At 47.9% G+C, this 26,530-nt stretch overlaps 1 protein-coding gene across 6 annotated transcripts in view; it reads left to right on the forward strand.

Annotated features, from left to right (window-relative positions):
* TUT4 (terminal uridylyl transferase 4) overlaps positions 1–26,530 on the forward strand; it is a 1,006,035-nt gene that overhangs the window by 159,821 nt on the left and 819,684 nt on the right. The window lies entirely within an intron of this gene.

The following is a 26,530-nucleotide window of genomic DNA, read 5'->3' on the forward strand; positions in this document are numbered from 1 at the left end:
TCCACTCCTCTCATTGCTCTCACATCCTGCAGGGACCTCTGAAACTTCTTGACAATGCAGACATGGTAAGTCTAATTCTCTGTTGAATGGTCTGGGGACACCCACATTGCCTTGTGTATTCTTTTGTGTGGGAATACACAACCGCCTATCACTAGACTGTTTTGGGAACAGAGATCTGCAAGCCTTTTACCATTCTTGTTCATGTCATCAAGGCCATGGTTGCTGATGATTTCTTTGTACCCAGTATTGTTGCATCCAGTCTTGGCACTGAGGTTCCTCATCAGTATGGCAATGTCTCTCTTAAGGTGTTTCACCAAGATGGACTGGAGTCTGTTCTAAAACTGTTCTTTTTCCTCCTCTTTGCTGTCATTTATAGGTGCAAAGCACTGAATAACATTCATGGTGATCCTCTTTTTCTTTGTGCAGAAGGTCGCTCTGATGATTCTGTGACCATGGGCTTCCCAACCTGTCATAGATCTGTTGGCCTCTGGCGTTAAGATCAGTGCTACTCCTTGAGTATGTGGGACATTCTCTTCCTTGTGTACAGAGTACTGCAGCATTTCTCCTGGAGCCAGTCCTCTATGTCTGGACTGTGTTCATCTGGTCTTGCTAAAGCTGAGCAGGGCAAGGTTGTAATTTTTCATTTCTGCTGCCACTTGGGCTGTCTTGAACATGGTTCTCACATTCCATATCCCAATGGTGATGGTCCTGGTAGAAAGGAGGTGGATCGACTTTGTGGCTTCCAGGGATATCTGGCCTTAACCACAAGGCGTTGTACCCCTCTGTGAAAGAGAGTTCTCTCCCCCCAAGACCAGGATGTCTTTTGGTTGGCGTTTCTATAGCTAGGAATTATTATTATTATTTTTTTTTTTTACATGATGTGGTAGCTAGTCCCATGCATAACCCTCCTTCTTTCGCAGCTGGGCTTGGGACCGGCCATGGGGGGGTTTACGGAAGCACTCCTGATATAATATACACTCCCTGTATAGTTTGGAATTGTATGAGCCGTACTTGAACATTGCTGTGTAGCCTGCTGAATAAGGAACTTCTCTCGACGTTGCATCTGTGAACTGCATTCCACAGTCCATTTTCGGTTTTAGATGTGATTTTTTTTTTTTTTTTGCTGTTTAGGAGTACCAGCTCTAATTGATACTTACAGAGTGTGTTGAGTGGAGGTTACATAAACAGGGGAGCAGAACACCAGTGGACCAGGGACAAGGTTTCTTGGGCTCTGTCTGTTACCTCTGGTACTCTTTCACTAGTCAACAAGGTGTCAGAAGTCACTGTTGCAACAAATATTTTAAAAAGTTTTGACTGACTAGAGATTTATTACTATGCCACGGGCAAAACAAAATTGTAGTGTCATTCAAAATGCACATTAATTTCACAGACATTTGTAGGGTAACAAAGTGGCTACTTGACTTGCTTTTTGCAAGCATTACGTTTTGAATGCATCTTCTTGAAAATATACAGCTTTCAGACAGGATGATGTCTGTTCCTCCTGCATATGTGGAAATCGTAGATTAATCAGTAGACCGGAGACCTGCTACCAAGATTGTTATTTCTCTGTCCCTGATTTTTCTGATGCACCCCTAGGGTTTTTTAGGACTCTCACCCACTGGGATTACCAATGGCATGCTTTATTATAGAATCCTTGTGCAGAGTCCTTTTGCCTCAGGATGGGCTCTGCCTTAAAGATTAAGGGAACTTTTTGGTGCTCTTTGAGGGATCCAAAATTAAAATGGCTATGGTGCCCTTGTAGATTGTTTAATGAAAGGACACCTTGGCAATATTCAAAACAAGATGGTAAGGTTAAGTGAGAACATTATAAATCTGTCTGTGGATCAGCATGTTTCAGCCGCTTCAGTGCCTCTCAGAGTAATGTGACTTTCATGAGGACCAACTTGGTATCCCTGTGTACCTTTAAATTTAGGTTATTTTATGTATGACTGTCACTGTCCAGTATTTATGGATATTATCTATCACAGACGTACCCGACATACATTTCGGCATTCTGCATTATGCACTTCCCTCACCCTTAATTATTCCTATGTAGGTTATCAGTGGGTCGAAAGAGACAGATTATTAAACATGAGATAGTTATATGTATATTTTTGTGTGTCACACAGTGAGCACTGCAGGATGAGGGCTATCAAATTGTGGTAATTTTTGTGCTATATGTGTAGGAGAAGCTTTCTTTCAGTCTTTACAAAAAACCTCAGTAAATGAAGATTCAGGTTTTATCTCATTGTTAGAAAGCCATGCATCTTTCAAGTTTTTCACATAAATTGATCTTACTGGTATAAGAAGCTCTTGTCTGCATGAGGTTAGTGGGGGCAGGCGGGCCCCCTTGTCATACACTTGAGGTAAGAAGAACAATAGATGCCTTTCTTAAAAAAATTATTTGGTATTCTCTGCGTATTGTATGCCCCTTCAGAGCCCTGTGCGACTTACTAGTCCAAAGATCTACGTTCGGTAATCCAGTCTGTTCAGATCCTCCATGCCCTGCATTTTGGATTTCCAAGGCTATTTCTAGTTTGTTGCGTTTTATGCATCATGTGACCAGTGACATCATGCTTAATGAGTGAGGGTGACGCACCTTGTCCCTTTCTGTCATTACTAGCAGCCCCACCTCCTTTTTATTCAGAAAAGGCCCAATCACCTATGAAGACCACTCAAAATTATTTCCTTATCGGTATTTGGAAAATAACCCTCACTATACAGGGAGTGCAGAATTATTAGGCTAGTTGTATTTTTGAGGATTAATTTTATTATTGAACAACAACCATGTTCTCAATGAACCCAAAAAACTCATTAATATGAAAGCTGAATATTTTTGGAAGTAGTTTTTAGTTTGTTTTTAGTTTTAGCTATGTTAGGGGGATATCTGTGTGTGCAGGTGACTATTACTGTGCATAATTATTAGGCAACTTAACAAAAAACAAATATATACCCATTTCAATTATTTATTATTACCAGTGAAACCAATATAACATCTCAACATTCACAAATATACATTTCTGACATTCAAAAACAAAACAAAAACAAATCAGTGACCAATATAGCCACCTTTCTTTGCAAGGACACTCAAAAGCCTGCCATCCATGGATTCTGTCAGTGTTTTGATCTGTTCACCATCAACATTTGCGTGCAGCAGCAACCACAGCCTCCCAGACACTGTTCAGAGAGGTGTACTGTTTTCCCTCCTTGTAAATCTCACATTTGATGATGGACCACAGGTTCTCAATGGGGTTCAGATCAGGTGAACAAGGAGGCCATGTCATTAGATTTCCTTCTTTTATACCCTTTCTTGCCAGCCACGCTGTGGAGTACTTGGACGCGTGTGATGGAGCATTGTCCTGCATGAAAATCATGTTTTTCTTGAAGGATGCAGACTTCTTCCTGTACCACTGCTTGAAGAAGGTGTCTTCCAGGAACTGGCAGTAGGACTGGGAGTTGAGCTTGACTCCATCCTCAACCCGAAAAGGCCCCACAAGCTCATCTTTGATGATACCAGCCCAAACCAGTACTCCACCTCCACCTTGCTGGCGTCTGAGTCGGACTGGAGCTCTCTGCCCTTTACCAATCCAGCCACGGGCCCATCCATCTGGCCCATCAAGACTCACTCTCATTTCATCAGTCCATAAAACCTTAGAAAAATCAGTCTTGAGATATTTCTTGGCCCAGTCTTCACGTTTCAGCTTGTGTGTCTTGTTCAGTGGTGGTCGTCTTTCAGCCTTTCTTACCTTGGCCATGTCTCTGAGTATTGCACACCTTGTGCTTTTGGGCACTCCAGTGATGTTGCAGCTCTGAAATATGGCCAAACTGGTGGCAAGTGGCATCGTGGCAGCTGCACGCTTGACTTTTCTCAGTTCATGGCCAGTTATTTTGCACCTTGGTTTTTCCTCACGCTTCTTGCGACCCTGTTGACTATTTTGAATGAAACGCTTGATTGTTCGATGATCACGCTTCAGAAGCTTTGCAATTTTAAGAGTGCTGCATCCCTCTGCAAGATATCTCACTATTTTTGACTTTTCTGAGCCTGTCAAGTCCTTCTTTTGACCCATTTTGCCAAAGGAAAGGAAGTTGCCTAATAATTATGCACACCTGATATAGGGTGTTGATGTCATTAGACCACACCCCTTCTCATTACAGAGATGCACATCACCTAATATGCTTAATTGGTAGTAGGCTTTCGAGCCTATACAGCTTGGAGTAAGACAACATGCATTAAGAGGATGATGTGGTCAAAATACTCATTTGCCTAATAATTCTGCACTCCCTGTAGTAGTGTAAGCATTTAATGTGATAGTAGAAAAATTTATTTTTAATTAGGACTACATTAGCTCGATGAAATCATATCCAAGCACGTTAAACAGTATATGAAAATCAAGTACTGGGGCTTCTTTGGCACATTTTATTGTGCTCTTTCATTTTTCACTCGTGAACATTTTCGTGTGTCTGGACCAATTCATAGTCACTCAGTAGTTCTTTATGTATTTCATCTGAGAATGTAGGAAGCTGGCTCTCTGCAAGGGGTGCTAAAAAGAAGTACACCTTGCAGAGTGTACAGAAAATCCCCAATTTGTTGATAAAGACAGAAGTAGATAACACTAATGCTCTTTTGTGGTGGTGTGGGCGAGCAGTTATGCTTATCAGAAGGCAGTGTAAAGCATTTGTTGTACTCACATAGTCAATAAATTAGACACACACTCAAAGAAAAAATCCAAGACATATTTAGAAAAATTACACTTTTTATATATGTTTTGAAACCAAGAACTTCGCAAAAGAGTAAGTACTGTTTTTGTTTCTAAAAGTTACAGGTAAGTAAAGAAGTCAAACCTGTGCGCTTTTACGTGCAATGCAATCCTATGGGGAGAAATATCAGTAATGCATAAAGGTAAGTACAGTCTGTTTCAGGGGGTTCACCTTCTGGGTTCCGAGAAGTAGAGGACCAAGGTCCAAAGTACTACCAGCAGTCCGTCGGGAGTGACCCAAATTCCACCGGGAGCATGGTGCGGGTGAGGTGGCAGCTGGGGGCGCTATGGATAAGGGGAGGCACCTTGGAAAAAGGCTGTACAGGGGACTTGAGGACAAGTCGAGCTCCCAGACAGGGGCTTGGGTTGAAAAGGGCCTTGAGCAAGGGGGCACAGCTGATTCTTTGGGATCCTGGCATGATGGCTCCTATGCAGAGTGGATAGCGCAGCTGGGCTCCGTGCACATAAGTGCTTCTCGCAGTCAGGGACAACCAGCTGGCAGGGTCAAAATCAGGACAGTTCGCCAGTCACAGGGTGAGTCTCAGTGGTACTGACTTCCCTCGACGGCTGCTTGGTCCTGGTGGAGTGAGGATCCTGATTGGGCTTTCACTGTTGATGCTTGGTGCAGGGAGTCCGGTACCCCGGGGATTGGTGTTGCATAGCTCCAGTGGGTCCTGCAGTCATCACACTTGGTGGGGGGGACAGAACTGGTCCTCCAGAGCATGGCTACCTCCTCCTGGTCATCTGCAGCGTCAATCGGGGTAAGGGAGCTGCGAGGTGGTAGAGCGAACTGAAGGAAAGTAGCTCCTCTACTCCAAGGGAGACTGGTGGCAGTTTTGAAGTGCTGGCAGGCTACTCGGTGCTTCGGTGGCTCTTCAGCTCAGAGGACGAGTCACTCTGTCGCGAATGTCGAGAGAGGTGCCGGCAGGTAGATTTCGAGCCTCCATGTCCACAGCTTTTCTGCTGTTCTCGTCAGGCAGTGGCTGTTCTAAGTACTTCTATTGATCTGTCGAATCTGAGTCCTTGGGTTCAGACGAGCCACCTAAATACTCACTTTAGTGGCATTACTGGGAGTGCCAAGTAACAGCCAGTGGGTTGCCTACCTGTAGGGTGACTACACCGTCTATGACTCCTTCTGCTGGGAAGTGGGCATAACCCTGACCCTAGACTAATAATTCCATCCAAAACAGGATGGAGGCATTTGGAAAGTGGTGTCCACATCAGCTGGTCCACCTTATGGGTGGACTGACATGATGTGGGCACACCTAATTGGACAAATTTTCCCGCCATTTCTGCTGCCAAGGAGTGGGGCTGAAGGTGGAAATCTTCTCCGACATCTGGAGAATCTTGGGTTGTAAAACAAAGGCTGCTGATCCTTTGAAGTTTCCTGCCCTGAAATGGCCATCCTACCTGGAAGAGGTGATAGCACCTCCACCCAGAGCAGGCTTTGTTCTCACATAAGGAAGTCAGAAATCTGTGTAGGGTGGCTGTACTGGTTTAGACCAGTCAGTTAACAAGCTAACAGTCAGATAAGTTTTCAGGGGGCACCTCTAAGGTGTCCTCTGAGTGCATGTATTAGTGAATCCATCAGTGGATTCAGTGAGGGTTTATTAATAGTAGATGTTTGATATCAAACATCCCTAGTTTCAGTAAAGCCCTCATGTAGCTGGGGAACTTGTACAGACCAATGTCCAGGAGATGTACTCAAAATGGCTTCCCTGTCTACTTACTATGCATAAGAATTGACAAAGACATAGCAGGGGCATATCTGCTCATGCAGATATGTACTCACAAATGATATAATGCACACTGCCTTAGGGCTATGGGGCCTCTTAGGAGTGACTTACAAATATCCTAAGCAGAGGTAGGGAACCGGGCACACAGGGATGTGTGACAGGTCGTGTTTTCACTTTTGTCTGCACCACGATACGCAGCCTGCGATGGCAGCAATGTGTGTGTGTAGTGCGTTGTTCCTGAGGGTGGCACAATTCGTACACTGGGCCCTATGTACCAGTGGTACCATTTACTAGAGACTTACAGATGGTGCTGAAGATGGTACCAATTGAGAAACACAGCTGTATAATTTAGGGAAAGAGATCTGTTGCTGGGGATCTGGTTAGCAGAAACCGAGTGCACTTCAGTTGAAATCACATCAAATACCAGGCAAAAAGTGGGGGCTAACCATGCCATCAAGGGTGTTTTCCTACAGAGACCCTGAGCGTCTAATGTCCATGATGTATTCAAACTCTTAAGGTCAAGTAATTAATAGGTCAAGTAATTAATACTGTTCATATTTCAGGGACACCTATGTATCAAGTGGTGTAGCGTATATACCATCATGGTGTGTGATAACATACCCTGCAGCTTTAGCAAGGGATAATTGTAAGGAAATGCCTCCTTGGCATGGTTACCCCCTAACTTTTTGCCTTTGATGATGCTAGGTTTTGATTGAAAGTGTGATGGGACCCTGCAAACCAGGCCCCAGCACCAGTGTTCTTTCCCTATACTGTACCTTTGCTTCCACAATTGGCACCACCCTGGCACTCGGAGAAGTCCCTTGTAACTGGTACCCCTGGTTCCAAGGGCCCTGATGCCAGGGAAGGTCTCTAAGGGCTGCAGCATGTCTTATGCCACCCTGGGGACCCCTCCCTCAGCACATGCACACTGCCTCACAGCTTGTGTGTGCTGGTGGGGAGATAAAGACTAAGTCAACATGGCACTTCCCTCAGAGTGCCATGTCAACCTCACACTGCCTGTGGCTTATATAAGTCACGCCTCTAGCAGGCCTTACAGTCCTAAGGAAGGGTGCACTATACCACAGGTGAGGGCATATGTGCATGAGCACTATGCCCCTAAAGTGTCTAAGCAAAACCTTAGACATTGTCAGTGCAAGGTAGCCATAAAAGTATATGGTCTGGGAGTTTGTCAAACATGAACTCCACAGTTCCATAATGGCTACACTGAAATCAGGGAAGTTTGGTATCAAACTTCTCAGCACAATAAATGCTCACTGATGCCAGTGTGCAGTTTATTGTAACATACACCCAGAGGGCATCTTAGAGATGCCCCTTGAATACCAATCCAACTTATAGTGTAGGCTGACCAGTTTCAGCCATCCTGCCTCACACCAGACATGTTGCTGGCCACATGGGGAGAGTGCCTTTGGCACTCTGTGGCCAGGAACAAAGCCTGTATTGGGTGGAGGTGCTTCACACCTCCCCCTGCAGGACCTGTAACACCTGGCGGTGAGCCTCAAAGGCTCACCCCTTTTGTTACAGCGCCCCAGGGCATCTCAGCTAGTGGAGATGCCCGCCCCTCCGGCCACTGCCCCCACTTTTGGCGGCAAGGCTGGAGGAGATAATTAGAAAAACAAGGAGGAGCCACCCACCAGTCAGGACAGCCCCTAAGGTGTCCTGAGCTGAGGTGACCCCTGTCTTTAGAAATCCTCCCCACAGGGCGCAAAGAGGCACAAAGAGGGTGTAGCCACCCTCAAGGACAGTAGCCATTTGCTATTGCCCTCCCAAACCTAAACACACCCCTACATTTAGTATTTAGGGGCACCCCAGATCCCAGGAAATCAGATTCCTGCAACCTGAAGAAACAAGGACTGCTGACCTACAAGCCTGCAGAGGAGGAGGAAGACGACAACTGCTTTGGCCCCAGCCCTACCGGCCTGTCTCCAACTTTGAAAACCTGCAACCAGCGACGCATCCGACAGACACCAATGACCTCTGAAGCCTCAGAGGACTGCCCTGGACTAAAGGACCAAGACACTCCCATGAACAGTGGCCCTGTTCAAAACTAGTTACTTCTTTGCAACAAAGAAGCAACTTCCAAAGACCACGTTTCCCACCGGAAGCATGAGACTTCTCACTTTGCACCCGACGCCTCAGGCTCGAGATTCAGAGAACCAACACCTCAGGGAGGACTCCCCGGCGACTTCGAGCCCGTGAGTAACCAGAGATGACCCCCCTTAGCCCCATAGCTACGCCTGCAGAGAGAATCCAGAGGCTCCCCCTGACCGCGACTGCCTGGAACAAGGGACCCGACGCCTGGAACCAACACTGCACCCGTAGCCCCAAGGACCTGAAGGAACAGAACCTCAGTGCAGGAGTGAACCCCAGGCAACCCTCTGCCTTGCTCAGGTGGTGGCTGACCCGAGAAGCCCCCCCTGTGCCTGCCTGCACCGCTAGAGTGACCCCCTGGTCCCTCCATTGTTTTCTTCCTGAAACCCAACGCCTGCTTTGCACACTGCACCCGGCCACCCCTGTGCCGCTGAGGGTGTGTTTTGTCTGCCTACTTGTCCCCCGCCACCACCCCCAGTGCTCTACAAACTCCCCTAGTCTGCCCCCGAGGACGCAGGTACTTACCTGTTGGCAGACTGGAACTGGAGCACCCCTGTTCTCTATAGGTGCCTATGTGTTTTGGGCACCTCTTTGACCTCTGCACTGGACCGGCCCTGAGCTGCTGGTGTGGTAACTTTGGGGTTGCCTTGAACCCCCCAACGGTGGGCTGGCTATGCCCCAGAACTGAGACTTGTAAGTGTTTTACTTACCTCCTAATCTAACCTTTACTTACCTCCCCCAGGAACTGTTGATTTTTGCTTATTGCCATTTTTACAAAGACTGTTTATGATATTGCTTTTATTCAAAGTTCCTCAGGTATCTAAGTGAAGTACCTTACATTTAAAGTGTTTACTGTAAATCTTGAACCTATGGCCCTTAAAATAAACTAAGAAAATATATTTTTCAATATAAAAACCTATTGGCCTGGAGTAAGTCTTTGAGTGCGTGTTCCTCATTTATTGCCTGTGTGTGTACAACAAATGCTTACCACTACCCTCTGATAAGCCTCCTGCTCGACCACACTACCACACGCAGAATTATCTAATTTTGCCACTATCTTACCTCTAAGGGGAACCCTTGGACTCTGTGCACACCATTTCTTACTTTGAAATAGTATATACAGAGCCAACTTCCTACAAGAATTAACTATGTAGAGAATCCCATGGAGTGTTATAGTTTAGCCCTTCTTTATGAGTTGCTAAGCAATAGATCCAGCAGCATTCTTTCTCAGAGTGAAGTTGAGGTGACTCTCTCTTGAACTTTTCTCACTCCCCCTAGTATGATTAAGTAAATCCTAGGTGAGCCACAACACAGTGGTGAAGCCTTCATCCACACCAGTTGGAGGGGCAGAGTTCTGTCATCTTCATGTCCTGTGAAAGTCCTAAGATGATTCTAGTCTGTCATCTGCCATCTCTACTGAAAGCACTCCCCTTCATGGACAGAATGGGATCAGAGCTCCGATTTGGCTTCAAGTGCGATGGAGATGGAGGACGACCTTTAGTCTATTTAATAATAGTGCAAAATCAGATCTGCCCAGTAATACTGTGCTGACTGGGGCTGTGGGCAGAAATGTGGAGGAGTCGGCATATGTGGAACTGTATGCTGTGATCAGAGCCGTGTGTTATGACTGCAGTACCTAGATATGAGTGATAGGATTTCAGTTTCTCCTGCTGGTGGGACTGTTATAGCGCCCGGACTTCATTAAGATGCCATCTAAGGTTCAGAAGAGTTGCAAAAAAGCATAAAAATCTTTGTTCGATGGCATGTGTAGATATAGATATACATGCTCTGCTTTCTCCTGCCATCTGTTGTTGGGTTTAGAGTGTTGCACGTTGTTTTTCTTCTAGAAGCGTTTTCAAGTCACGAGATCGAGTGGCTTCTCCTTCTCGGTGATACTGCGCATGTGCATCGAGTCCTTTATTAGATTGTTTTCTTTCCTTTTTCGTGTTCGTACGTGTATTTCTTCACTCCGCCTTCGACTAACTCGGTCCAAGACTTTCTTTCCTTCTATTTGTTAGCTGACGATATTATTTTGATTGGGTTTTCCATTTTGCGTTCGTACTTTTCAGCTCGTCTGGTCCAGTACCAACCACATGCCCTTCCGGGAAGGCCTTCTCCAGCATTGGGCTTACCTGCATGTGGCACCGAAGTAAATGCTGAATTGATGGAACGGACACAGTTTCGTATCTGCCCTTTGTGCTACTTCAAGTTCCCCCACACCGACCATCACGAGGTATGTAACTTGTGCCTCTCACCAGATCACTAAAAGGCTATCTTTGACGCATGCCAATTGTTAAGATCGAAGAAGACCCTTCAGGACTGAGGAGCGCGCAGGTTGGAGATGGCGCATAAATCCCCAGAAGACACCCTGGACATCTTTGGGGAAGGAGGAGGAGCCCGAACAGGAGGTGGCCTTCTCTATTCAAGATTCAGACACCGACATTTAGTCTGACAAGGAAACCCTCAAGGTGACATTGGTGCAGCGAGTGAATACTATGGCCCCTTTTGCCCCCACTAAGACTCATAAAAAAAGCTGTTACCGAGGTCACTGGACCACCACTGCCACCAGGCCATGGTCGATCTTGGAAGGGCAGTTTGTCTACTCCACCCATCAGCTCGACACTGAAAATAATGAAGACTACAGCCACGTTTTCGGTATCACCCGCCTCCATTTCAGTCCGTATGTCAAACACCAAACTCTAGGCACCAGCCGTATTGGCTCCGAGCTGAAGCAACTCTGAATCAGTTTTGGCATCGAAAAAGGTCCTCTGAACGAAATCATCATTACTGAAAACTCAAGATGCTACACCTTCGGAGCAATTGAATTCTAGTCAGTCCTTCACTACACTGTCTCCTGTTGAGCCAATACTAGAAACCATATACTCTAAACAGCGCCGGTTGTATATTCAAGAAGGGACAGGATGGATTGTGGCTTCCTCCTCTGTTACTTTAAGAAGAAACTAACTTTCCAGGAGGTCTCGAACACCTCACTGCCTCTGAAAAAGACCTTAAAGTACAAGGCCACCACTTCTTCAGCCAGGTGTTTACCACCTCCTCCTCCTCCTGAACCACAATCTTCACCACCTCCACTTCCTGCTTCCTCTCCACCACCTACTCATTCTCCTGCCTCGCCTACTGCAGGAGACCTCACCCCTCAGGTTTTACCTTTGTTTGCAGGGGAATACTTAAGGGACACACATCAAGACCCACGCCCTTGGGACTCTTATGATCCAGATCCTATTGTTAGCATGGATCCAGACTTATATTCTGCACAGCCCTCTCCTCCAGAGGATACTACTAGCTACCAACAAGACATTGCAATGGCAGCTACTTATCACAATGTGTAGCTACATAATGACCCAGTAGCCCTGGATTCTTTTGTCTGATACCGTCACCACCACCACCCACAGAGGCATTCAGCTCCTCCCTGTACTCCCAGGGATGCTACATCTTTAAAGAGCCTGTCTGCCCTAGAATAATAACACCCAGGGTGGACAAAAAATATAGTCCTGCACCTTCCAACCCACTATTCATCATGTCTCATCTCCCACCAGTTTTGATAGTGGCTACCACTGCCAGGGAAGAGGGCTAACAGCCAGGCTACTGGGGACTATCCTACACCAGAGAAGGCAAGCAAGAGGCTTGATGCAGCAGGTAAGAGAGTGGTTGCACTTATTGCTAATTCACAGGCCTTGCTCTCTAGGTACAACCAAGCTCACTGGAATGAGATGGAGGAGTTCCTCCAGCATCTCCCAGATGAGAACTGAAAATATGGTCAGCAGATTGTTTCAGAGGGGCAAACAATTGAGAACAATTCAATCTGATGTGCATTAGATGCCAACGATACAGCTGCACGTGGAGTAAACACCAGAGTCTTATTGAGGAGGCATGAATGGTTTAGATGCTCTGGCTTCAAGCCAGAGGTTCAACAAGTGGTGCTTAATATGCCCTTTGACAAGAAGCATCTCTTTGTCCCTCAAGTTGACTCCATACTTGAGAAATTAAAGAAGCATATGGACACCGCAAAGGCCATGGGGGCACTTCAGTTCCAAATATACAGGGGGTTTTCCGTCGCCCAACATACAGAGGTGGTTATAGAACATCAACATGGAAAACAAGAGAGGGATAGGGAGGTTAATGGTCCAGTGTACAGACTCCCTAAATAATATATGCAGAAACCAAAGAGTACACTGTTCCAGAACAAAAAGCAGGGAGACCTAGCTCTCAGGAGCAAGAGCCCTCACACACCCGAATGGGTGTCATGCTTCATCATCGGGGGTGCTCCTCGTCAGACCGGCACTGCAATATCTGAAGGGCTCCCCAAAAGGGGGCTCTTTGCCGGAGTTCTTTTGTGTGGCTGCTGGAATTAAATATGGTAAACAATGCCCAATGGCAGGCACTAATAGGAGAGAGAAAAGCTAATAAAATTGACTCAGCACCTACAATGACACCACAAATTTAATCAGCTAAAGTAAGGTGTAGGCCAAGGTTAAAAATAGACCGCAAGTGAAAATTGACTCAGCACCTACAATGACAACACAAATTTAATCAGCTAAAGTAAGGTGTAGGCCAAGGTTAAAAATAGACCGAAAGTGAAAATTGAGTAGTCATGCTCAATCACTTTCAAGAAGAAATACATAAGAGGTCAAAAAAAGTTTAAAGCACCTCTAAGAAGGGGTCAACGTGTTTCACGTCTAGCGGTCCAGCCGGATCCTTCGACACTTCATCAGGACCAAAATTACTTCTCTTATCACCAAAGAAAATTATTTTGATAATATGGTTATCCTAGTTAATACACTCAAAAACAATCACTTACCTAAGATAACTGTATGTCCGGTCAAAACTTAACAGTGTTAGTCGCCCTGTAAAACAAGGGTTGTTAGGTAACTAGTCACTAGTGCTCGAATATCAACCCTGGTGATTACCCAATTCGTGGTACCTCGTGTGGGTAAGTGCTCGGTGATAAAATAAAATGGTAATGAAGGCTTAACATCCCCAATTAGGAAATGTAGCTCCATGGGACAGCACACGCCATGGACAGAAGTTTCTATTATCTGGAACAGTAATCATGTAACATCTAATGTATAGAAACAATTGTCCAAGCCAATCGATCAAGCGAAAATCAGATCTGTGTACACACTATGATGTGACCAAAGAGCAACCAGTTAACGGTGCAGTTGACTCCATGTAATACGTTGCAACAAAAGAGTAACTAGTCAAAGATATAAGTGACTCCGTGTATTCTGCATAATACTCAACTCTAGTGTAGTCAGTAAGTCACCAACAATGGTAAACAAGTAATCAAAAAAGTACACAGGAAGGTAACTTGAAAGCGCGGCAGAATTACCTTGCTCAATCTATCAGTATAAACATTATGTTTAACAAGGGACAATGTATGTTACTACGGTTAGGGTGCCCCTCATATACGTGGTCAGGCAAAGTGGTAAAAGCAGCTAACCACGTGCAAATTAAATCCAGAAGACGGACTATGTGAAACGGTCCCGTGGGGCCTCACGAAACAAGTCCCTTGAGATGCATGATCACGCTAAACAGAGAAAGATGCTGCTTGAGTTCTGACAGGCCCAACTAGTCGAATGGCCGCAATATTGTACAAAAGCAGTGTGCTCACAAACAGAGCATCTGGTTAGACCTACCCTCCGGTGGCGCTCCAAAAACAGGAAGTGGAGCGCTGTCGGAGTACTTTTATGCGTGTCAAGAAACAGGCGTCTTCCGGCTTGCGCACGGGGAATCGACACTGAAGACGGAGGAAAATTCCTTTGTCGGTAGACATAGAAAGTGGACACTGTATATTATTCAAAGGTACAAACGAGGATCTAGTGACTGTAACATTATGTACAAAACTATTGAAACTAGCCGATCTAATTACAGGAGCATAATTAACCACTGAAAACCAATAGGAGGCTGAATAGCATATTTAACACCCTAATAAAGTTAGCTTGTAAGGCCCACATAAAGAAATTAATCTCAACAAGGGAGGAGGAATGTTCAAATGAGTGCTACCCAATTAAAAAAACCTTTTATCAATGTGTTCATAAAACGGAGCATTATCTTGACAGGCTCACTAGCCTCATAATAGAAAAATATACAGTGTGTTACAACACACACTTCATGTAAGGGATCTCATTGTTCAAACTATATAGGTAGGTACCCATATTCAGGACATTAAATCTGCCACCATAGATCGGTGGGGTCTAGATTACATAAATAGACCCCAAGCAGGATAATGTTGAAAACACACTTGTAACAAATTATCCAGAACAAGGGGAATAATGTCCAATGTAATGCTCCTTGGTTGCAATGCTGACATAGTGAAAGGGATAACTGTGTTACTCCAAAGACAGATTTAACCAAGGAATCTCGTCCTTCAAGCCACGTAGGTTGGTCCTCAATCTGAAGACCCAATGTTGTTCAATTCTAAATAATGAACGTGGGATGTCAAATTGGATTGTGGGTGCGTCCAAAATGATCCACCATAAATCATCTGGACTGTGGGCTTTTTCTACAAAGTGTGCACACAGTTTCGTAGTGAGGCGTGCACACCTTACGTTACTCCGATGTTCGTTAATGCATATTCTCACTGGTCTAGTGGTCATGCCGACGTAACGGAGCCCACAAGGACACATGACCATGTAAATGCAATTCCGAGTATTGCAATTGTATGTTTAGTAAGATGCCATCGACTGATAGGGTCTAGATCAAGTGTCTGTAGTTTTTTAGTCAGGGGGCAGATTTTTGCACTGGCCGCAAGGGTAATGACCCACCACTGGGGGAAGATTCCACAAAGTCTGTGGATGACACTGCTGAAGTGAATTTCAAGAAAGGATCTAAAGTACTGATCCATTCAGTGAAGAGTTCAACCTCAATTAGAGGTCCCTGCCACACAATCAGAATATCATCAATATATCGTCGCCAGAGCCCGATGTTCCTCTGAAAGGGTTTAGTAGATGACAGTATGAACTGTTTCTCAAAATCATGCATGTAAAGGCAGGCTAAGCTCGGTGCGAATGTACTCCCCATAGAAGTGGACACAGTGCAAAAATCAACAGTTCCTGGGGCAGCTAAGTATTGGTTAGTGGTAAGTAAAGCACTTACACAGTCAGTCTTCTGGGCATAGGCAGCCCACCGTTGGGGGGTTCAAGTCAACCCCAAACACCCTGCACCAGCAACACAGGTGCAAAGGTCAAAATAGGGCCAAAATAACGTATACACCTATAGAGAACAGGGGAGCTCCGGTTCCAGTCTGCTAGCAGGTAAGTACCTGCGTCCTCTGGGAGCAGAGCAGGTTTTGTTTTGTAGAACACTGGGTGGTCACAAACAGGCACACAAAATATACCTTCAGCGGCACAGGGGCGGCCGGGTGCACTGTGCAAAGTAGGTGTTGCGTTTTGCGTTGAAAGCAATGGAGGGACCTGGGGGTCACTCTGGTGATGGTGGAAGGGCACAGGGGGCTTCTCGGGCCAGCCACCGACTGGGCTAGGATAAGGGCCGCTTGCTGGTCACTCCTGCACCGGTAGTTGGTTCCTCTCGATCCTGGGGGCTGCGGGTGCAGAGCTTTGTCCAGGCATCGGGTTACCTTGTTACCAGGTAGTCATGGTCAGGGGGAGCCTCTGGATCCTCTCTGCAGGCGTCGCTGTGGGGGTGCAGGGAGGTCGACTCAGGGTGTCCACGTCGTTGGAGTCGCCTGGGAGTCCTCTCTGTGGTGTTAGTTCCTCTGAACACGAGCCGGGGGCGTCTGGTGCAGTGTGTGAAGACTCATGCTTCCGGAGTGAGGCTGGAGTCTCTTTAAAGTTGGTTTCTTTGCTGCAGATTTTGGACAGAGCCGCCGTCATCGGGAGTTTATTTGTCCTTTAGGTGCAGGTCAGTCCTCTGAGTCCTCAGAGGTCGCTGGTCCTGCTGGATGCGTCGCTGTGCAGGTTCTCAGTCTGGAGACAGGCCGGTACGGCTGTGGTCAAGTCAGTTGTTTTCTCTGTCGTCTCTGTCTCTGCGGGGCTTTCAGGTCAGCAGTCCTTCTTCTTTCCGGTTGCAGGAATCTTATTTCCTGGGTTCAGGGTCGCCCCTAAATACTGAATTTAGGGTTGTGTTTAGGTCCGGGGGGCAGTAGCCAATGGCTACTGTCCTGGAGGGTGGCTACACCCTCTTTGTGCCTCCTCCCTGTGGGGAGGGTGGCACATCCCTAATCCTATTGGGGGAACCCTCCAAAACAAAATGGAGAATTTCTTAAGGCAGGGGTTGCCACAGCCCAGGACAGCTTAGGGGCTGTCCTGACTGGTGGGTGACACCTCCTTGTTTGTCTCATTATCTCCCCCGGACTTGCCACCAAAAGTGTAGGCTGTGTCCAGGGGGGCATGCATCTCCACTAGCTGGAGTGCCCTGGGATGCTGTAACACCAGGCTTGAGCCTTTGAGGCTCACTGCCAGGTGTTACAATTCCTGCAGGGGGAGGTGAGAAGCAACTCTGGCCACAGAGTGACAAAAGCACTCAACCCATGTGGCCAGAAACCCGTCTGGATGTGGCAGGCTGGCAGAAACTGGTCAGCCTAACACTAGCAATTGGACTGGTATACAGGGGGCATCTCTAAGATGCCCTCTGTGTGCATTAGTGTGGATTTATTGTGCTGAGAAGTTTGATACCAAACTTCCCAGAATTCAGTGTAGCCATTATGGAACTGTGGAGTTTGTATTTGACAAACTCCCAGACCATATACTCTTTATGGCTACCCTGCACTAACAATGTCTAAGATTTGGCTTAGACACTGTAGGTGCATAGTGCTCATGAAGCTATGCCCTCACCTGTGGTATAGTGCACCCTGCCTTAGGTTTGTAAGGCCTGCTAGAGGGGTGACTTTCCTATGCCACAGGCAGTGGGTTATGGGCATGGGACTCTGAGGGCAGTGCCATGTCGACTTAGTCATTTACTCCCCACCAGCACACACAAGCTGTGAGGCAGTGTGCATGTGCTGAGTGAAGGGTCCCCAGGGTGGCATAATACATGCTGCAACCGAGGGTAGGTCGCTCCCCCTGCCGCTGCAGCCCCACCAGCCCAGGCTCCTGACACCTTCCAGCAAGACCAGGTAAAAAAAAGTAAGTACTCCCGCCCAGCCCCTCGCCCAGCCCCGCGCTACTCACCTCTCTTCTCCTGTACCTCTGTCTTCTGCCTTCTGCTCTCTCCTCCAACCTCTCTCCGCACCTCTGCAGTCTTTCTTCCCTTCGCTCTCTGCCCTCTTCTGCAGCCCTCTTCCTCACCGCGTTCTCGTCCTGCTTCTTTCTTCATCTGTGGTCTTCATCTGTGTTTCTTCTTTCTCCTCTGCACCCCGACCTGCGTGTTCTTTCTTCTCTCTTCATCTGTGTTCATCTGTGTTCTTCTTTCTTCTCTGCACCCCGACCTGCGTTTTATTTCTTTCCCCTCTGCTTCTCAGGTCTCTCCTCTTCTGCCTGACTCCTCTTCCTGACTCTTCTCTCGTCTCTCTGGACTCTTCTCCTCTTCTTCTTGACTCTTCTCTCCTCGTCTTCTTTACCCTTCTTCTTGACTCTTCTCTCTTCTGTTCTTGACTCTTCGCTCTTCTGTTCTGGACTCTTCGCTCTTCTGTTCTGGACTCTTCGCTCTTCTGTTCTGGACTCTTCGCTCTTCTGTTCTGGACTCTTCGCTCTTCTGTTCTGGACTCTTCGCTCTTCTGTTCTGGACTCTTCGCTCTTCTGTTCTGGACTCTTCGCTCTTCTGTTCTGGACTCTTCGCTCTTCTGTTCTGGACTCTTCGCTCTTCTGTTCTGGACTCTTCGCTCTTCTGTTCTGGACTCTTCGCTCTTCTGTTCTGGACTCTTCGCTCTTCTGTTCTGGACTCTTCGCTCTTCTGTTCTGGACTCTTCGCTCTTCTGTTCTGGACTCTTCGCTCTTCTGTTCTGGACTCTTCGCTCTTCTGTTCTGGACTCTTCGCTCTTCTGTTCCGGACTCTTCGCTCTTCTGTTCTGGACTCTTCGCTCTTCTGTTCTGGACTCTTCGCTCTTCTGTTCCTGACTCTTCTCTCCTCTCCTCTTCCTGACTCCTCTCTCCTCTCCTCTTCTGTTCTTCCCTACTCCCCTGTTATGTTATGTTATTGAGACTTATATAGCGCCAGCTACCCGGAGGCCTCCACCTCTGTTCTTCCTTACTCCCCTCCACCTCTGTAACCCCCCTCCCCTATCTTTTCTCCCCTCCCCTCTACCTGACCCCCCCCACCCTCCACTTTCCCGCCGCCACCTCCTGCTCGGCCCGCCCCCCCCCTGCTCCCATTCGTCGCCCCCCTCCTGCCCCCAGCTGACCCCTCCTCCACCCCTCCTCCCTCTTATGGCGGACACGTGCAGCGGGCGCGCCAAAGGCAAGCCCGTCTGCGCCTGGACCGCGCCCAGCGCCACATCCCCTGGCCCCCAGCACTCCCAAACCCCGCAGCACCGCTACGACCCCAACACCCTCCACGCCCTCAACCCGGGGCGCTCCAGCACCTGCTTCAAAGCCAACCCAAAACGCACCCACGGACCCTTCGCATGCCACACCTGCAAACTCACCTTCCACCGCGAAACCACCCCGGCTGCCAGCCCACGCGACAACAACCACCTCAAATGCATCCTGATCAACGCACGGTCCATCCACAAGCACGCCATTGAACTATGGGACCTCCTGGACTCCACCGGACGTCGCCTTCATCACTGAGACCTGGATGAACGCCTCTTCGGCCCCCGACATCGCCATAGCCATCCCCGACGGCTACAAGATCTCCAGGAGAGACCGCACCAACCAAGTCGGTGGAGGAATCGCCATCGTCTTCAAGGACTCCATCAACGTCACCCCCTCCACCGAAGACACCCCCCTCGCCGCCGAACAGCTGCACTTCCAGATCCGCACAGACCCCAGGACCACCCTCAGAGGAACTCTCATCTACAGACCCCTGGACCACGCGCCCTCTTCAGCGACTCTATCACTGACTTCATCTCCCCACATGCCCTTGCCTCGCCGGACTACATCCTCCTCAGTGACCTCAACTTCCACCTGGAACAGAACAACGACCCAAACACCTGGGGGACAACCTCGCCAACCTCGGTCTCAAGCAACTGGTGAACACCCACATCGCCGGACACACGCTCGACCCCATCTTCTCCGCCAGCAACCACGTATCCTTCAACCACTCCTCCGTAATACACTGGACCGACCACAGATGTGTCCACTTCACCTTCCGACGCGAGACTCGCCACCTCCACACACAATCCATCCCACGCCGACATTGGAACAAAATCCCCGCGGAACAGCTTCTCTCCACTCTCAGCGACAACCAACCCACCTTCTCCACTGACCCCAACGAAGCAGCCCTCAGCCTCACGCACTGGATCACCAACTGCGCAGACAACCTCGCTCCCCTCAGACGCCTCCCAAGACAGACCAACACCAAAAAACCTCTCTGGTTCACAGACACCCTCAAGGAATCTAAAAAAAACTGCCGCACCCTCGAGAAAGCCTGGCGCAAGGACCACACCGCAGATAACATGTCTGCCCTCAAGAACGCTACCCGCGAACACTACCAACTGATCCGCGCTACCAAAAGAAATTCCTTCACAGACAGACTGGACAAGAACACTCACAACAGCAAAGAACTCTTCAACACTGTCAATGAGCTCTCCAACCCTAACGCCAATGCCATCACGCCCTCACAAGACCTCTGCAACTCCCTCGCCACCTTCTTCCATCGTAAGATCACCGACCTTCACGACAGCTTCGGACACCAGACCCAGCCAACCACCACAGAACCTACAACCCCAGCCATCACCCTCAACACCTGGACTCACATCAACACGGAAGAGATCAAAGCCACCATGAACTCCATCCACTCCGGTGCCCCCTCGGACCCCTGCCCACACTTCATCTTCAACAAAGCTGACGACATCATCGCCCCGCATCTCCAGACCATCATCAACAGTTTGTTTGCTTCTGCCACCTTCCCCGAGAGCTGGAAACACGCAGAAGTCAACGCCCTACTGAAGAAACCTAAGGCGGACCCCAGCGACCTGAAGAACTTCCGCCCCATCTCGCTTCTCCCCTTCCCTGCCAAAGTCATAGAGAAGACCGTCAACAAGCAACTTACCAACTTCCTTGAAGACAACAACCTACTCGACCCCTCTCAGTCCGGATTCCGAGCCAATCACAGCACAGAAACCGCCCTCATCTCAGTCACAGACGACATCAGAACTCTGATGGACAACGGAGAAACAGTCGCCCTCATCCTCCTCGACCTCTCGGCTGCCTTCGACACCGTCTGCCACCGAACCCTAATATCCCGCCTCCGCTCCACCGGTATCCAAGTCAGGCCCTGGACTGGATCACCTCCTTCCTCTCCAACCGCTCCCAAAGAGTCTACCTCCCACCTTTCCGCTCAGACCCCACCGAGATCATCTGCGGCGTCGCGCAAGGCTCCTCGCTCAGCCATATTCTCTTCAATGTCTACATGAGCCCCCTCGCCGACATCGTACGCAAACACAACATCAACATCACCTCCTACGCCGGCGACACTCAGCTGATACTTTCCCTCACCAAGGACCCCACCAGCGCCAAGACCAACCTGCAAGATGGAATGAAAGACGTCGCAGAATGGATGAAACTCAGCCGTCTGAAACTGAACTCAGACAAAACTGAAGTCCTCATCCTCTGAAACACCCCGTCCGCCTGGGACGACTCCTGGTGGCCCACGGCCCTTGGCACCACACCAACCCCCTCAGACCACGCACGCAACCTCGGATTCATCCTGGACCCACTTCTCACCATGACCAAACAAGTCAACGCCGTATCATCCTCCTGCTTCCTCACCCTCTGCATGCTCCGAAAGATCTTCCGTTGGATCCCCGCCGACACCAGAAAGACCATGACCCACGCCCTCGTCACGAGCCGTCTGGACAACGGCAACACCCTATACGCAGGAACCACCAATAAACTCCAGAAACGTCTGCAGCGAATTCAAAACGCCTCTGCCCGCCTCGTCCTCGACATACCCCGCAACAGCCACATCTCCGCCCACCTGAGACACCTGCACTGGCTTCCCATCAACAAAAGGATCACCTTCCGACTCCTCACCCACGCACACAAAGCCCTCCACAACAAGGGACCCGAATACCTCAACCGTCGCCTCAGTTTCTACACGCCCACCCGTCAACTTCGCTCCGCCAACCTCGCGCTCGCCGACGTCCCTCGCATCCGCTGCACCAAGGCAGGTGGGAAATCCTTCTCCTACCTGGCGGCCAAGACATGGAATTCCCTCCCCACCAACCTCGGGACCACCTCGCATTCCGGAGGCAACTCAAGACCTGGCTCTTCGAGCAGCAGTAACCCCATCCCCCTAGCGCCTTGAGACCCTCACGGGTGAGTAGCGCGCTTTATAAATGTTTGTGATTTGATTTGATTAGAGACCTTCCCTGGTCACAGGGTTCTTGGTACTAGGGGTACCACTTACAAGGGACTTATTTGAGTGCCAGGGCTGTGCCAATTGTGGAGGCAAAGGTACAGTTTAGGGAAAGAACACTGGTGCTGGGGCCTGGTTAGCAGGGTCCCAGCACACTTTCAATCATAACTTAGCATCAACAAAATGCAAAATGTTAGGGGATAACCATGCCATGAGAGACATTTTCCTACAGTCACCCTCTGTCCAAGGGCAATGCTCTGTGAATGAACTGGTCAGGGATTTTTGCCTACGCTTTTCCACCTCTCCCTCTCATTCCATTTCTGGTTTTGAAACTCACACAGACATCTCTCACTCTGATCTTTGTAGCTCCCACTTGGGCACGTCAGCCATGGTTCACAACACTTCTGGACCTCCCGCAGGTTCCCCACGAGAAGCTCCCCGCAGGCCGGACCTTCCCACCCAGGACCAAGGACAAATCAGACACCCATATCCCAAGTCACTCAACATTGCGATAAAAGCCTATAGAGATTCTTAAGGAAGCTCGCAGGACAACTAGAGCATGTTACACACCGAAATGGAAACGTTTTGTCTGCTACTGCCAATCAAAACACATTTACCCCATTAAAGCATCTGTCCAAGGTATTGTTTGCTATTTGCTTCACTTGCAAAAAGCCAACTTGGCTTACACTTCAATTCTATTACATCTTGCAGCCATAGCTGCTATTTAGAAAACAGACATTATGCTTCTCTGTTCAGAATCCCAGTTGTTAAAGCCTTCATCGAAGAAGTTAAGAGTAATCCCACACAGACTACCCCAGACCCATCCTAGAATCTTAATATCATACCCACTAGGCTCATGAGCCCTCATTTTGAGACACTTCATTCATGTCCTTTTCAGTTCCTTTCTTGGAAAGTGGCTTTTTTAGTCGCTGTTACATCACTGAGATGTGTATGTGAATTCCAGGCATTAACTTTAGAAGAACCTTTCAGATACACAAAGACAAGGTTGTCCTCCGTACAAACCTAAGGCTCCTACCAAAAGTAGTTTCTCAATTCCACATCAGTCAAACCATTGAGTTGCCAGTTTACTTTCCGCAGCCTGACTCAGTGGCAGAAAGAGCGTACCATCCTTCGAATGTCAAAAGGGCACGCACGTATTACATTGACAGAACTAAAGTATTTAGGAAAACTAAACAGTTTTTTGTAGCTTTTTCAGTACTGCATAGGGGTAACGCAATCTAATAAAACCCAAAAAAACATAGCTAGGTGGATCATTAAGTGAAAACAAACTTTTTATGGTAAAGCAAGAGGACAGTTGGCATTAACTCCTAAAGCATATTTCTCTGCGGAAAAAACTTGCCACTATGGTGTTCTAGGGAAACATTCCTTTAGCTGACATTTGTAAAATAGCTACTTGGTATACACCGCATACTTTACCAAAGCATTACTGTGTGGATTTACTAGCACATCAGCAAGCCAATGTTGGATAGTCTGTCCTAAGAACACTTTTACAGAAAACTGCAACTCCCCCAGACTAGCCACTGCTTTTACGGAGGGAGTGATTTACAGTCTATGCAGAGCATGTGTTTCTACATCCACACATTCCAACAAACGGAAAATGTTATTTACCCAGTAGACATCTATTTTGTGGAATGTAGTGCTGTAGATTTTCATGCGCCCTCCATCCTCCCCGGGCCCCTGTGGCTGTTTCATTTACCTTATAATTGCATAATCTTGTACATGTGTACATACACTTACATGGACATCTCTTTCTCTCCTATATTCTTACCCGCTTGCGGGAAAACAGTCTAACAAATGCCCATGCGCAGTATCTCCGAGAAGGAGTCACCACTCAATCCCATGACTCAAAAATGCTTCTAGAGGAAAAACAACTTGTAGCACTCCGAACCCAACACTACATGGCAGGAATATGCAGAGCACGTGAATCTACACCACTACATGTGACGAACAGATGTCTGCTGGGTGAGAAACATTTTCCTTTTTTGTTAAGCATTCTGCATCACCTTTTAAAGACTGTGGTGGAGATATTGGTAGTTTGTACAATACCTGTGGAGAAGGCCTAGCCCCGGGGGAATTGTAAATTGTAGTGATGATTCAGTACCCAAAGCACACTACTGAGTTAATTACTTTGAAGGGATCCATTATTGAGGCCACTACTCTGTCCCTGGACAACCGATTAATCGTAATAGACAATCTTATGAAGAGGAACTCTCACTAGTAGTCCTCTTTAGCGCTATCAGATAAATGGGGGAAACCCTTTGTCATTTTCATAAGTTTCTAGTACCACAGATTAGTTTTGAATGCCAAATAGTCTTTGGTGTGCGGAATGCAACTAGTAAATATTGGACTCTTGTGAGTGCCTATACAGTACTGAAACACACCTTCCCTCTTCGGGCTGATCACGTGGCTTTTGGAGGAGGTCCATCTATTAGACTTATCTTTCATATTGTGGTTTAGAAAGCTTACAGCTAGGTGGACCTTCAGAAAGGATAGAGGACTGGGTACAGTGACTACTCAGAATGTGGCATCACTAGGCTTTGAAAAGATTCTGACTGCTCTTTTTTAACCAGGAGACCATATTTGCACTAAAACAAAAATTAATTAATAGGTCTACAGATTGGAAAGGTGGCATCCAACAATACTCGGGGTCGGCTTCATGGGACTCAAAACATGTTTTTGCAGATGGAAAGAGAAATGCTGGAGAAAAAGTAGAAGGCCAGGGTTCATTACTTGGAGAGCAGCTATGAGAGGAAGAATTAATTTCTTTCTAGTTTGTCACGTTCTATGCAGCCGGCTGGGCACGAAGTGAAATGTACCTCCTTTAGCTGTGAACATCAGGGTTGCAGGAGGATATATGCAGTATTAACATTTCTACTCTGGCTACTGTATTTTTTGGCAGGGTACGTCTTGTGTTTAAAATTGCATCATAGGGAAGTGGTTCCCAACCTGTAGTCTGGGAAGCCTCCTCAGAGGGTCCGCGACTGCTTAGAAAATTAAATAGTATTAACAGATTAGTTCCCCAGCTTTCAGTAATGACTCAGTAGGGGGGGTCCTCAGTTTCCAATAATGATTTAGTGGGGGACCCCGGGTTCCAGTAAGCAGGGGTCCACAGAAGTCAAAAGATTGGGAACCATTGTCATAGGATATTTTCTTGATATCTTTGAGCAGCCTCAATAAAATGATTAAAACAAAACAAGATTTTTCAGTGACTTCCCTTCAACACCGCAGAACAGTCACCCAGGCACTCATCACCAACAAGTTTGACTACAACAAAGCATTTTCATAGGACTCAACGTGCAACCGACCTGAAGAATCCAGACCATACAGAATTCAACTGCCAGACTTGCACTCAAACTCCATGCCCACCCCATCCTCTCATCTACATCACCCTGCACCTCCGACCTTCACTGGCTTCCATCAACAAACCAATGCTCTTCAATCTCCTCACGCACACATAGAAAGCCTTTCACAACATTGTCCCCACCTACCTAAACAATCACATTAACTTTCACACACCTACCCAGCACTTCTTCCCCAGACAGGCAGACAAGCACATATCCCCTGCATATTCATACCTTGCTTCCAAAGCCTGGAATGGCGTACCCCTGCGCATCGGAGACACCTTCTCAGTTCTCGAATTTCACAAGAACCTGAAGACGTGGCTTTTCACCTAGTTTTCGCCCTGGCTTAGCCCGCGCTGCTCTGCTATCCAGCACCAGGATACCCTCCTGGGTGACTTGTACGCTCTACAAATTGACATGATTTTTCAGTTTGTCTTGGTACTCATTCATTAAAAAATTTAGGCCCTCATTGCAAACATGGCGGTTGAGACCGCCATGCCGGCTGTGGCATAAAATACCGCCACCGCGGTCTGAATCGCCATATTCTGAACTAGGTAGGGCTGCCACAGGCGGTCCTACCTACCGCCGACAGACAGCCTGACGATGGCGGATTACTTTATCCGACAGGGCAGCGCTGGAAGCAGTGCTGCCCTCTTGATAAAGAACCCTTGTTCCTCCAGCATTCCCCTGGCGTGTTCTCCTGCCGGGGAAAGGCTGGAGGAAGGGGTGCTCCAGGGCCACCATGCAGTGCCCCGTTGGCAGTGATCTACGCAGCTGGTGCTGCTGCACCCGCCGCACAGCGGCATTGATGACGGCTCCATGTGGAGCAGTCGGCAATGTCCTGGCCCTGCATTCTTCTGGGCGCACACGGGCGGAAACACTGTTTCCGCCCGCCGGCCCAGCAGATTGTACATTATTCTGCCAGCAGGGTTTCAAGGGGGCTGGCTGTCTGTGATAAGACCGCCAGCATGAACACGGAGGGGTTTCCCGCCGTGTTCATAATGACCCCCCAAGTTTGTCATTCAAATTCTCTATTGTTTTAGAAGTGTTTATTATCCAAAGAGAGTGTGTGTACAAAGAAAGAAATAAAATAAAATAAATGAAAGACCAGACTGAACCTTACCAGATAGCA

The sequence above is a fragment of the Pleurodeles waltl genome, chromosome 4_2, assembly GCF_031143425.1.
Source record: "Pleurodeles waltl isolate 20211129_DDA chromosome 4_2, aPleWal1.hap1.20221129, whole genome shotgun sequence".
Classification (NCBI taxonomy): domain Eukaryota; kingdom Metazoa; phylum Chordata; class Amphibia; order Caudata; family Salamandridae; genus Pleurodeles; species Pleurodeles waltl.